At 40.7% G+C, this 15,005-nt stretch overlaps 1 long non-coding RNA gene across 6 annotated transcripts in view; it reads right to left on the bottom strand.

Moving 5' to 3' along the window:
• LOC132661653 (uncharacterized) overlaps positions 1 to 15,005 on the bottom strand; it is a 731,817-nt gene that overhangs the window by 651,650 nt on the left and 65,162 nt on the right. For 5 of the 6 annotated variants that reach the window (XR_009602330.1, XR_009602332.1, XR_009602331.2 and 2 more), the window contains exon 3: positions 5,374 to 5,454. The exons of the other annotated variant lie outside the window; for it this stretch is intronic. This is a non-coding gene — a long non-coding RNA (uncharacterized LOC132661653). The remainder of the gene's footprint in view (positions 1 to 5,373; positions 5,455 to 15,005) is intronic. 6 annotated transcript variants of the gene reach the window in all.

Here is a 15,005-nt window from a genome sequence, read left to right as displayed (position 1 = left end):
CAAGTAGGAAAAGACTCAGCTAAAGTGTCTGACTTTATGTAACTTTCAATAGCTTCCTTTATGATATAGTTTAGCATCTTGTATCAGTTAGCTTTTGCTGCATAACAAAACACTCCAAAATTTAGTTGTTTAAAAGAATAATTATTTAATTGCTTATGATTTTATGGGTTGATGATTTGAGTGGGGCTCAGATGGTACAACTCCTCTCTGCTTCCTATGATGTGAGTTGGCTCACTCAAATACCTAAGAACCTCAGGTGGGAATGCTGGGATGGCTGGGACACTTGGGCTCTCCCTCCACATAGTCTCATGTCCATCCAGGTAGCCCAAGCTCATATACAGGATTGCAGGATTTCTGATAAATAGGAGTACTGCAAAACTTCTAAGACCTGGGCTTGAAAATTGCCCAACATCTCTTCTGCCATTTTATTGGTGAAAAGAAGTCAACAGGATAGCCCAGATTCAAGAAGTGGAAAAAGGAGACTCAACCTCTTGGTGGGAGGAAATGCAAATTTTTTTCCAATTTATTACACATTTGAATTTTTAAAAAATCTGATAAGCTGTAATCACAACTAAAAACAGTAAAAAAAAAAAAATAGCAAACAATTGTTACAATTTCTTAAACACTAGTTCCAGGCACTAAACCTTTATATATAACGCACAGTATTTCATTCCTACCCAGTGAAATAGATAAGGAATTAGCAAATTATGGCCTATGGACCAAATTCAGCCTGTTGCCTGCACCTGTTTTTCTTAGAGCCCACAAGTTCAGAATATTTTTTTACATTTTTAAGTGGCTGGGGGGGAAAATTCAAAAGAAAAACAACATTTCATAATACATGAAAATTATACAAAATTCAAATTCCTCTGTCCATAAATAAAGTTTATTTGGAACACAGTCATGCCCATTTGTTTGCATACCATCTATGCCTGCTTTCACACTACAAGAGAATTGAATACTTGCAACACAGACCATATGGCCTGCAAAGCCTAACGTATGTACTATCTAGCCCTTTACAGAAAGTTTGCTGACCTCTGAAGTAGACACTAGTGTTATCTCCCTGATATCAATTAGAAAACTAAAGTTTTAAAAACCTAAGTAACTTAGAGATAGGATTTGAACTCATATCTACCTAATTCCAAAACTCATACTACACTCTCAGCAAAATAACTGCCATTTATTGAGTACATACCTATGTCATAATGCCTAATCCTTATGACAGCCCTAGAAGAGGCTATGATTATCCACAGCATATAGATAAACAGCAGACAGATGGGATGCCTGGGAGGCTCAGTTGTTTAAGCATCCTACTTAAACCTACTTGGTTTCAGCTCAGGTCATAACCTCACTGTTCACGGGTTCGAGCCACATGTTGGGCTCTGTGCTGATAGTGCAGAGCCTGTTTGGGATTCTTTCTCTCCCTCTGTTCCTCCCCATGCATGTATGCACTCACGCACGCATGGTTGGTCTCTCTCTCTCTCTCTCTCTTTCTCAAAATAAATAAACTTTAAAACAAAGAGCACATAGACAATTATGACATAATTTGACATATTCTATATGACTACTGAGTGGCAAAGCTAAAATGCAAAATCAGGTATCTCCTACTTCAAAGCCTGAGCTCCTAGTGAAAAGGTATATTTTAATGGGGAAATATGACAGACACCACCTTAACCAAGTTGTCAAACTTAATATCACCACTAACAGGGCAAATAGATCTTGTAAGCCATCAGATGTCAGACACAGAGAAGATAATGTCAACCATGGAATACTCAAGTCAAAACCGTTTAACCACAATTAGCTCATAAGAAAACAATTGGACACATTCAAATCAAAAGACAGTGGGCCAACAACCAGCCATGGCTTGGCTCTTCAAGAAGTCATAATCCTGAAAGACAATAAAAGGCCAGAGAATGGTTCTCAATTGAAAAAAATTAAATGCACGTGATGAGTAAATGCCATATGTGATCCTGGATTAGAGGAAAAATATAAAAGACAATATTGAGACAATTTAAGAAATCTGAATATGGATTGTGTATTAGAAATAGAATTATATCACTGCTAAATTTCCTGAGGGTGATCATTGCATTGTGCTTAAGTAGGAGAATGCCTGTCCTTAGGATACAGTTGCTGAAGCATTTACTGACAAAGTGTCATGATGTCTATAACTTACTCTCAAATGGCTCAGCACACGCACACACACACACACACAAAGTGTGTATTGTATATGTGTGTGCTGTCTGTGGAGAGAAAGGAAAAGACAGACAGACAGACGGATGAATGGATGGACAGATGGCAGGAAGGAAGGAAGGAAGGAAGGAAGGAAGGAAGGAAGGAAAGAAGGAAGGAAGGAAGGAGGGAAGGAGGGAAGGAGGGAGGGAGGGAGGGAAGGGGAGGGGAGGGGAGAAGGAGGAAGGCAAAGCAGAAACTGGTAACAAGTGGTGAATCTAGATTAAGGGTGTATGAACACACTATTCTTGCAGAATTTGTGTCCACAGGTTTTCTCTTACCGCCATACCACTTATGCTTCCGAACACACACAAACCCTAGTATCTGCTCCCCTCACTCTTCCATAGCCCCCTCTGCTCCCAAATGCAAACACAGGTTTCATGCACTTCTGAAACTGAGGGAGAGGATGTAGCTCTGAACAACAGAGGACCAGGCAGTCATAAAAGGCCTTCTGTTCATGCCTCACAAGAAACTCACACTTTGAAGAGGTTAAAGTTTCCATTCAACTTGTCACACCGTGCTAGCTTAAAGCCTTTAAGTACACCAACCCCTCTTTCCAGAAGCAATTTCCCAAAGGCATCTGTGTTTGGAACACACACAGACACAGACAGGCTGTTATAAGTGCCCATTAGTCTACAAACCTGAAATGCCCCCCAAAATGAGTTACAGTGAAAAACACATACTACCCCAAATGAAAAATAGCAAAATACATCAAGAGTTCAAAAGGCAGGAGTTGAACAAGATGATCCCATTTCATGCTACATTAATACGTCACTCTAATTTTATATAGGAATGAGCCTTCATACTTCCCATCCAGAATTCTGAAATATGTAGGTGTCCAAGCAAGTAAATCTATTTCAAAAATGGGGGGTTGGGGGGATGGATTATTCCTGCAGTTTTGGAACTTGTCCAGAGTTTTTAAGTCAATGAATGATAAGTGAGAAGGAATGGAAGGAAGGAAGGAAGGAAGGAAGGAAGGAAGGAAGGAAGGAAGGAAGGAATGGAGAGAGGGAGAAACCATGTCCCATTCTAGCATAAGCAGAATTATGTCTGCAAACTGCATTTGTTCTCCCAAGCATAATGCATGGCTAGTTAAGAGCATGGGGGCTAGGAGCACCTGGGTGACTCTGTCCGTTAAGCATCTGACTCGATTTTGGCACAGGTCATGATCTCACAGTTTGTGAGATCAAGCCCCGTGTCAGGCTCTAGGCTATCAGAATCCCTGCTTGTGATTCTCTCTCTCCCTCTCTCTCTCTGCTCCTCCCCTAATTGTGTGTGTGAGCCCTTGAACTCTTTCCCTCTTTCTCTCAAAATAAAAAAATAAACTTTAAAGAGAGAGAGAGAGAGAGAGAGAGAGAGAGCGAGCATGGGGCTAGAGTCAGACTGTTCAGAGTTTCTATCTTGGGTCTGTCACTGACCTCACATGTGGGTCTTGGTCCCATACAGGACTTCTCCTGACATTATGCCAGTTTCTCCATCATAAAATGGTAATAATATTGATATTCCTGGAGTTACCCGGAGAACCAGATTGAGATAATTCACAGAAAGTGCTTAGAACAGCGCCTAGCACACAGCAATAAATTTTGAGCTATTCTTATTGCAATAATTTAAGACTGAGTGTGAGGAAATTGCATATCATCCCGGGTCTGAGTGTCAAAAATTAGCATCATTTCATATAGCTGTCCAATTGTCTCACCAACAATTCTTGAGAGGAAATGGCTTTCTGAATCTCTTATTTCTACTCACCTAATCCATATACAACCAATTTATTCCACACTAGATCCCACAAAAGGAACTGTTATAATACAAATTCTATGCACCTCATCAGTCTTTAACTGTAAACTTAGGCCACATTTTCATTTAATAATCAATTTCTTAAAGTGCCAGCCCCCTTTGACCTAATTGCCAAAAATTAATTTCCCCTCAAAGTATCCCCTTCTTCTCTGGAAACCTTAAAGAGACACACAACAACACCCTAGTCTGTGAGGCACATTCACCACAGTATCCCTTTCTGCTCTGTCTCCTTTTAGTCCATGTTCCTGCGTGAGAAGCCATTTACAGAAGCCTTAGTCCCTGGAACCCATATCTACCATGTGAAGTCTCATATCTACCATGTATGTGAAAGAGTGGTGTCCCTATATACGTCCAGAGCTAGCTTCCGTGGTGAACATTTGTTTGTTGGTGTTGTAGTTTTCTGCCTCCAGTAATGGTAACTCACAGTCCTCTTAGAGAACCATGCATCTATCACTGCCACTCTGGGCAGCTGGGGTGGCCTTGACTCCAACACTAGCATGTGACCCCATTCAGAACAGTAAGCCAGGCTCAAAGCTTTAAAACAACTGCTGATGAAAATAAGGAGTTAAAATGAAAGCCTAGAATTTCTGGCAGCCATCACAAAGGAGTTGAAACTAAGACATCTGAGTAGGAAGCCAATGTAGAGGAAAGCCAAGTTGGACAGAGAGAGGCATACCAAGTGGTCATGACCTAATTTGAGCCTCTGGATCTGGTTATGCCTCAACCTAGAAAAGCCAGCCCAGAATATTTCTATTAAGAGAGTTAATAGATGTCCTTTCTGCTTTAATCGGTTTGTGTTGAATTTGGTGTAATCACACTGAACACTTTCTGAACGACACTGCTTCTCATCTTCGGAATGCCAGACTTTCTGGGCTTCATGCAGAAGTGAAGAAGAGGGGCTTCCTTCTCAACTCTATGCCAGGTTAGTCAGTAGGCCTTGATAAAGCCTTGCCGATGCTTAGGGTCTTTCAAAAATCTGATCACATTCTGGTCCTAGTTGTCCTAACTAGAGAATATCAAAGGGAACCCAGTTGTCCTGACCCAAAGCAGACAGTGAAATATCACTCTGTCCTCTTCTGTTACCAACCTGACCCCCTCCCCAAAGCAAACATTCTTTCCTTCAGACCAGTTACAAAACAGAATGTGCTATACATCTCAACGGAGAGAAACAGAAATGGAAAGAGATTCACGAATGGAGAGTATTACTTAAACTTTCAGAAATACCCTGGTATCCATCCTTGCTCATCTTTGTCCCCCAAGAACTACCATTTTCTTTTTGCCTGATTATCACACACTAAGATTGTGTGCCACCCAAGGTTTTAAAATAAGCTTACTCATAAGATTTTTACTTACCCTGGACCCCAACCTTCTGTTTCCCATGAAGTTCTGTCTTAAAATGGTCTCCCATTACTCGGTTTTTGGAAAGAGGGTCCTCTAGAGGAAGAAAAAGTAGAGAATGCAACTTAAGTATCACAGCTGGAAGGACTTGGTTAAACATGGCTCAGTCACATGTTGCCATTCAAGGCAAACCTATTCCTATGTTTAAATCACCTAGTCTTTCACACAGGCATGAAAATCAATTATTCCTCCATTGATTTCTACTGTTATCTTCTGAACTCAGGACGTGACTTTTAATAATAATTAGCATCATCAGTAGACCACCATGGGTCAACAGCCTTGACATCCATTTGATAAACTGAATGAAACAGTGGAGAATATTGACGTTGCTCTTCACCATCAATTCTCCTAGCTATTGAATTTCACCCTTTTTCCATCTTCCCACTTTTCCCAATTGTTAAGGTCACTTTCCATTTCAATCCTGTTTCCAAGTCCTTAGCCAACACATCCAACTTCCTGTCAGTGGGATATTTATTAAGAATACTCATCCCACTATCCAAAACTTTGATTAAATGTCTAGATACCACAAGACAACTTCTCTCAGAGTGTGTCCTCTCTTCCCTTCAAGTCACAATGACCCGTTGACAAATACTTTCAATTTGAGCCAGCTGTGTACTTAACAGTAAAATGAGCTAAACAATTTTCTTAGGTTCTTGATGAATATGACACGTGGGACTGGATTTTAAAAGCTTCTGGAGTCATAATAAAGGTTTGAAACACATCCATTTGTCCCTACCTGACAAAATAAAGAACAGCAACTCTGTCAGGTAATAAACCTAATCTTTCAGATTTTTTCTATTATTTTTTAAATTTTTTAAATTTATTAATGTTTATTTTTGAGAGAGACAGAGAGAGAGAAAGAGAGAGAGAATCAGCAGGGGAAGGGCAGAGAGAGAGGGGAGACACAGAATCCATAGCAGGCTCCAGGGCCCATGCTGTAAGCACAGAACCCGAGGCAGGGCTGAAACCCATGAACTGTGAGAATACGACCTGAACTGAGGTCGGACTCTTAAGCAACTGAGCCACCTAGGTGCCCCTTTTTTAATTTTTTTTTAATGTTTCTTTATTTTTGAGAGACAGAGAGAGGCAGAGCACAAGTGGGGGAGGGGCAGAGAGAGAAGGAGACACAGAATCCAAAGCAGGCTCCAGGCTCTGAGCTGATAGCACAGAGCCCGACGCAGGGCTCAAATTCATGAACCCCAAGATCATGACCTGAGCTGAAGTCGGATGCTTAACCAACGGAGCCACCAAGGCGCCCCTCTATTATTTCTAAGGTCCTTGGATGTTTAGGTGTTTCCTGAGTCACCAATCCTAATTTTTTTTGCAGGCAGGATGAGTCTGGGGCCAAATACACTTGGGGCTAAATCCTATCTCTGCCACTCTGTGGGACTTAGGGGAAAAAAGAGAGAGAGGAAAAAAAAAGTTTTTCCTTTTTTGCCCCTGAGCCTCTTTCCTCATCTGTAAGAGGGGCCTAATCTTTAAACGTTGTTTCAAGGACTAGCAACATGCCTTTGTCAGAGTATACATTCAATACAAGCTAGCCTTCTTCCTTTTTTTTTTTTTTTTTTTTGTCTCATTTGGAAGGTTGCGTCTATACTATAAAATCTTCCCACAATCAAGAGGCACCTGGATAATAAATTTCAGGCACCTGCATAATAAATTTGTTTGAGGCACGGCTATTCCAGTGGATTTCATACATGTGGACCCTTTCTAATTTCTTACACCCTGGGGTTTGGTGGAGGAAGGAGAGGTTCAAGCACAGTTTTAGAGTCAGTCAGGATGAACCTGACTATGCCACCTATTACAGGGCTTCAGAAAATGTTCTTAAACTCTCAAAGTCTGCTTTTCCTTCTAAAAACGAAGACAATAATAGTACCTGGTTCATAGCTTTAAGAGTTCCACTAAATTTAGTAGCACTTAGGAGTCTTTTGCTCACAGCAGCATTCAACAAATGAATGCTGTGACATGATGAGGTAATTCTTGTTGGAATCTTACTCATATGTGATGAATTCTTATGTATCTGCTAGAATTCCTTCCACTTCCCAACTTCTCTCCAATTAAACAGGATACTCCATACAAATATGGACCAGGCTCATTTAATTCAAATTCACAGATCTTGCTTCTTGAACAGAGCCTATCACACAGTAAACACTTGGTAAGAAATGCTGATTAATGGTTGAATGAATGAATGAATGAATGAATGTATAGATCTTTGAGTTCATGCCAACAAAGTCTGAATAAGACAGAGGGGGCAGCTGAATAAGACTAACACTGAGGATCAATGCATCCTGCTTACTTCATTAACATGACCATCACAAGTCTCTTTAAGGCTTTTCAATTTTCTAAAGTACATCAGAATTCAGCATAAAAAGATTTCAGGCAACGTAATACCTACAGTTAACAACATGTTATTGTGCACTCAAAAATTTTTCAAGAAGGTAGATCTTGCATAAAGCTTTCTTACCTTAAAAGGGTGAGACCACAAGGAAACTTCTGGAGAGGATAGATATGTTCCTTCCTTTAATGTGGTGACATGCATTTGTTCAAAATCATTAAATTATATACATTAAATGTGCATTTTTTATATATCAATTCACCTCAAAAAGACTAAAAAAAAATACTTGGGAGTTACATCTCTAAACTTAAACAGCATGATTTGTTTTCTGAAAATGTGTGAATTCTCTCATCCCTCAAAAAAGGGTTTATTTTTAAAATATAAGTATATATAAGTCTAAACTGATTTCATGATGGTCTGATAGAGTCATGGTTCTCAAATTCTCCTCCAAATTCCTCATTTGGCAGATGAGAATGACTGTTCCTGGGTGATCTAAGAGCACAAATATACTCTTTCCCACACGCATACCAAATGTTTTTAAGTGTCATATTTTACCCCAAGGACATAATCAGATGTCCATTATTTTCATCCCATTGTTGCATAATCAAAAAATGAGAACATAAATATATGTAAACATACACTAACTAAATGAATTATAATTTATCCTAATTATAACATTCTGTATAGCTATTAAAAATTATACTACCTAAAAATATGAAAATACATGAAAACATTTTCAAAATGTATTATTAAATGAAAGAAGCTGCATACAATTTCTAGTTATTATCACTAAAATGACAATAAAATGATTTTTAAATCAAATACCCAATGAGCCAGAGATAATAGGAGAAGACACAGAATTGTGGAAGATGAAAAGTAAATGAACACGTGGTAGGCTTTCTCGTAACCCAAATGAATCTAAAATCTAAGCTGGCCCTGGAAAGCCCTGGAAGTCAATGACACGTGGTACAAAACCCCAGAAATGTTCAAGAATAAGAAACATCACCTAACTCTGAAAGAGGAGGTGCCTACAGTTGAGAAAGCAAAATTTGTTTGAAAATCCTTACAACAAAGAATTTAAATACAGGATAACTCTCAAACCCTGCTGTTATTCCTGTAGAAAACTAGGGATTTACTCTCTGAAGAGGTAGATTCGAAAAGCCTCTGGAAGGGTGCATGGGCGGCTCAGTTGGTTAAGCGTCCCATTTTGGCTCAGGTCATGAACTCACAGTTTCGTGGGTTCGAGTTCCACCTCATGCTCTGTGCTGACAGCTCAGAGCCTGGAGCTTGCTTGGGATTCTGTGTCTCCATCTCTCTCTGTACCTCCTTTGAGTGTGCTCTGTCTCACTCTCTCTCAAAATGAATAAACATTAAAAAATTTTTTTCTTAAGTCTCTGGACTTGGGGTCACTTGGCACAAGTGAGGTTAGAATACCTTATGAAAAATGTGGGTTCAGTGAAACCTGGACACTGAATCATGAAGTTCCTAGCCCCCTTTCCCCACTTACTTCTAAAAATGCTAAAGTCCCGGGGGGTGCCTGGGTGGCTCAGTCGGTTAAGCGTCCGACTTCAGCTCAGGTCACGATCTCACGGTCCGTGAGTTCGAGCCCCGCGTTGGGCTCTGGCCCGATGGCTCAGAGCCTGGAGCCTGCTTCCGATTCTGTGTCTCCCTCTCTCTCTGCCCCTCCCCCGTTCATGCTCTGTCTCTCTCTGTCTCAAAAATAAATAAACGTTAAAAAAAAAAATTTAAAAAAAAAAAAAAAAAAAAAGAATACCTTATGAAAAATGTGGGTTCAGTGAAACCTGGACACTGAATCATGAAGTTCCTAGCCCCCTTTCCCCACTTACTTCTAAAAATGCTAAAGTCCCGGGGGGTGCCTGGGTGGCTCAGTCAGTTAAGCGTGCAACTTCGGCTCAGGTCTTGATCTCACAGTTCGTGGGTTCGAGCCCCGTGTCAGGCCCTGTGCTGACAGTTCAGAGCCTGGAGTCTGTTTCAGATTCTGTGTCTCTCTCCCTCTCTCTCTGCCCCTCCCCTGCTTGCATGTTCTCTCTCTCTCTCTCTCTCTCTCTCTCTCTCTCTCTCTCAAAAATAAATAAACACTAGTGGCGCCTGGGTGGCTCAGTCGGTTAAGTGGCCGACTTGGGCTCAGGTCATGATCTCGCGGTCCGTGAGTTCGAGCCCTGCGTCGGGCTCCGTGCTGACAGCTCAGAGCCTGGAGCCCGTTCCAGATTCTGTGTCTCCCTCTCTCTCTCTGACCCTCCCCCGTTCATGCTCTGTCTCTCTCTGTCTCAAAAATAAATAAACGTTAAAAAAAATTTTTTTAATAAACAAATAAATAAATAAACACTAAAAAAAAATTAAAAATGCTGAAGTCTCCAGTTCTTTCCAGCTTGGTCTATCTATGGCTTCACTCACATTCGTTTCTTCAAATTTCTTTTTCTCAGCAAATTTCAAGTTTAAACAAGATCTCGGAGGGAATGTTTAACCTGCTCAAGAAAATAAGGGTTTTGATCATTTAATAGCATTGTTTACAAACAACTTTTATAATATTTGTAAAGGTTTATAGCTTTGTTAGTGCTGATTCTCCAGAAAGTCTACCTGGAAATACTATACTTGATATTACTTTTGTAAATTATATACTTAAGCTGCAAAATGGCTTATCTTGGAATACAGTCCATAGTTTACACTTTGCACTGAGCCTCCTGTGTCCTTTTCCGGGCCATCTGCATTAACGACACTGTATTAGGGAAGTCTAATTCAGACTGCTTTAGCAATCTGGGAACAGTGAAGGAGGATGCATTCCATCTATACCCCAACTGTCTCCACAACTCCAGCCAAGGTATGAATCAGAAATCCAAAGAGGTTTTTTTTTGTTTTTTTTTTAAGTTTATTTATCTATCTTGAGAGAGAGAGCATGACCAGGCAAGGGGCAAAGAGAGAGAGAGAGAGAGAGAGAGAGAGAGAGAGAGAGAGAATCCCAAGCAGGCTCTGCACGGTCAGTGAGATCTCTGAACTGTGAGACCATGACCTGAGCCAAGATCAAGAGCAGGACACTTAAGCCCTACAAAGAGGTCTTTTCAAATTATACATATATATAGCCCTGCCTCCAAGTCCTCTGCAGACCCTTCAACTATCTCCTACTAGAAAATCACTATAGATCATTAAAGAGTATAATGGACATGTGATCAGGATCCAACATAAAGTAAGGTAACAATTATATCACTCTACAATCCAGACATCTGACCAAACTGGACAATTCTACAAAATTTGAGTTTTGGACACCACTGAGGAAACACGACTTCTAAGGCTCTTTTCCATTCAACAATTTCTGTAATTCTTTAGTGGAAATAGTACCTGTCCCATTCTATGGGCATTTGCACATGACCCAGGTTAGACCAATCATCCCTCTGGTCCAGTGAGTAGGCATGAGACTTACCAATCAAAGTGCTTCCCTGGGATTTTTCAAAATGAAGCTAAGCATGAAAGTGCCTTTTCCACTTTGGTTATGAAAGTAAAGTACGTGAAACCAAAGCTTCCAGAGAGCACCCCCCCACCAACTCCAGGGACCAGCCAGGCTAAGAAAATAAAGCTGGTGCACAGAGACAAATGGAGATTAAGGAAGATACGAGAGAGTCCTGAAGGGATTTTGGGGTCTGATTACAGGCAAGCCTATGAATTCCCCTTTCCCCCTTAAGCAGTTTTGAATTGGATTAAGTTGGAATTTTCTGCTTCCAAACAAGAAGGTCTTGCTAATTCCTATGCTGTTTTAAACTGTAAACTCTGGGAGGGTGAGAACCGGGCTTAAAAGACATTATATATGAAATATGCTATCTGAAGAGTGCCATATGGTCATAGCAGCAATGAGGACACTGATAAACAAACTCTAGTGAACGCTGACCGTACCCCAGACACTGATTTAGCACGACCACAGTATCTATGATATAAATACTAGAATAATATCTCCATTTTTATAGTTGAGGAAACTGAGGCACATAGATGTGAGGTAACGTACCCAAGATGGCAGAACTAAAAGGTCACTCAGCCAGGATTTGAACCAAGCACGCTGGCTCCAGAGCCCACACTCTAAACCACCATAGCATTCTTCCACACCATGACAAGTCTGTTAACTAAGTTCCTACCAACATAGCCTCCAAATTAAAGTGGAGACCAAAATTACTCTCAACTTTGAGAATGTTTGACCTTTTGAACATGCCAATTGCTTTGACATTTCAGATCTTAGTCAAAGGAGCCACATTTCACTTCTGAGATTTCCATGTGAATTTCTTGGAAAATACCCTGAGGAAACAGCTCCATCTGTAAGTAAATGGAACATGATAAATGATGACAGTCTAATGGGAAGTACCTTACAAAGGCTGAAAACCCTGAGCTATTTCTGCTTGACCTGTGGTTTGACCCAGAGTCAATCACTCCACCCTTGACCTCTCTGGGCTCTGTTTATTTTTGATTTAATAAATGGTAATTTCCAATGTCCTCCCACAATAGGAGGAGTGCATTTTTAAGGCAATTTATGGCAATTCACAATATTCTCCGTGTTTCTTAGGAGATATTAGCTAGACATAAATGTAAGAGAAATTTGTAATCTCACTGCCATAATATTAACTGAAATCTACTGAGTGCTCATCATGTCCCATCACTCCACAATGTATATGAGTTAGTCCATTCAAGCCTCACAACAACCTTACGTTGCAGATACTACTATTATTCCCATTCAACAGGTGAGGAAACAAGAGGTGGGGGATCAAATTATTTGTGGATGTGTGATGATTAATATTATGTGTCAACTTGGCTTGGCTGCGGTGCCCAAATGTTGGTCAAACATCATCAATCTAGGATTGCTGCGAAACCTTTTCAGATGAAATTAACATTTCAATCAGAGTCAATAGACTCTGAGTAAATTACCCACCCTAATATGGGGGGGCCTCTTCTAATCAGTTGAAGGCCTTAAGAGAAAAAACACTGAGATGCCCTGAGGAAGAAAGAATTCTGCCTCTTGACCGCCTTTAGGCCTGAGCTGCAATCCTGTCTCTTCCCAAGGTCTCCAGCCCCTCAGCCTGCTCTGCAGAATTCAGATTTGCCAGGCCCCACATTCACGTAAGCCAATTCCTTAAAATCTCTCTCTCTCTGTGTCACAGTCTCTTGTACGTAGGTATATACCTATACAGCCTATTGGTCCTGTTTCTCTGGAAAACTCCACCTAGTATGCAGATACACACAGTAACTGGAAAAGTTTGGATGTAAACTGAAACAACCTTATTATAAAGCCCACCCCAAGCTTTTTTTTCAACTCCTCATAAAATTTTCTTTAACCATTCTCATTCTGTATGGGGCCATGACCCTAGCGTGTCTGAAAATTGGCAGGACCACTGGTCTGACAAAGAGGATGAGAGGTATTCTAAGAATTTCCTTCTCTTGTCCACAGTCTAAATGTAATTAAGCTCCATCAGATGTCTTTGGATCCTTCCCCTCAACCTATGTGATCTGTCATCACTCTGTTAAATTTCACTGTCTCTAGTTATTTAGCTTGCCATATACCCACTTCCCTATGCAGGGAGACTATAGGGAAGACTGCTCTAGCATTTTGAGGCCACTTTGAGATTTGACTGTGGGTACATGTCTCTTGTAGTGGGAGAAGGAGTTGAGCTAGCAGAAGGTGGAGTAGCAAAGTAGAAAGAGCAGACTCTGAAATCAGGCAGGTGTGGGTTCAAATCCTGACTTTACCACAGACTCACTTTACAACCTTGAACCATGGCTTTAAGTCCTTCAACCTCACTTTTCCTACCTGTGAAATGGGGAGAGCCATACTTATCTTGAAGCATTGTTTTGGAAGTCAAGGAAATACTTACCAGAGTACACAGAAGGTGTTTAAGAAGTCATAGCCCTTATTGCTGGCACTACTTCTGCCTTAGAATGTAAAGCCTAATGTCTGTTTCCTAAGTTCACCGATAATCAGACAACTGTTGTTGTCTGACCATATTTCACTGACATTGCTGTGATCTGGGGTGAAGGCTAAGTCTACAATTATTCCATCTCCTATCTGACTTGACAGCACGTCACAGAGAATGCTTGAAAAACCCTAGGCTTCCTTTAGAGACCGCACAAAAAGAAGGTTAAGGGTGGATCAGAAAATCAATTTAGTTTCCATCTAGGCAGCCTTCTGCTATAACGTTTCTCAAACAACATAATGGCTCTGCGGAGCTGATGACAGAGGGCAACAGACGAAACAGCCCATTTTTGATGCAAGCTTGTCCCTCGCATCTTAGCTGGCATTCCAAGGACAGCGGTTTCCTTAGCACCAGGGCCAATACTTGTGGAAATGGTGCCAATCAGCCAAGCTCAGATGTGCCCCGAACCTCTCTGAGCCAAGCTCTGGGCTATGTATACTGCCTGCCGCCTATACTGTAAGTCTGTAAATAAAGTTTGTTTTTTCTCACTCTACAATGAATTCATGATCCTTATAAAATGTCTGGGAAAAAATTAAAAAGTAGAAGAAAAAAAACCTTATTCATAGTTTCAGTAATCAAAGACAACTAAGTCAATATTTCAGTAAATTCTTTGCATTTTTTATTAATTTTCAGTATTCGTGAAGCTGTGATTATACATCCCATTATTTATTCAATCATGTTACACCCTAAAACAGAAGGTGGAAAGCTACAGACTACAGGCAAAATCTGGACCATGCCTATTCCTCTATTTTTTGTTTTGTTTTGTTTTGTTTTCAAATGTTTATTTATTTATTTTGAGAGAGGGACACACACAGTACGCACGTGAGCAAGAGAAGGGCAGAGAAGAGAGGGAGAGAAAGAATCTCAAGCCGTCTCCACATTGCCAGCACAGAGCCCAAAAGAGGGGCTCGATCTCACAGAACCACGAGATCATGACCTGGGCCGAAATCAAGATTTGGACATTTAACCGACTGAGCCACTGAGGCACCCCTGACTAAATAAAACTTTACTATAATACAGCCATGCCTACTCATGTCCCCAGGGTCTATGTTTGCTTCTGCATTACAATGGCAAAAGTTGAGTAGTTGAAACAGAGACTGTATGGTCTGGAAAGCCTAAAATGCTTACTATCGAAATCCTTGCAAAACAAGTTGATCAACCTGAACTTTAGATATGTACTACTGTGTGGGGCAGTGGGGGGTCCTACCTCCGCCCCATCTTCTGTGTGCCCACATCCTAACCATCTTTCAAGCTCCAACACAACTGCTACTGTATCAGGGACGCTGCTT

Source organism: Panthera onca, chromosome D1, assembly GCF_046562875.1.
Source record: "Panthera onca isolate mPanOnc1 chromosome D1, mPanOnc1 haplotype 2, whole genome shotgun sequence".
In the NCBI taxonomy this organism is placed as follows: Eukaryota; Metazoa; Chordata; class Mammalia; order Carnivora; family Felidae; genus Panthera; species Panthera onca.
This window is presented reverse-complemented; position numbering and strand designations above follow the sequence as displayed.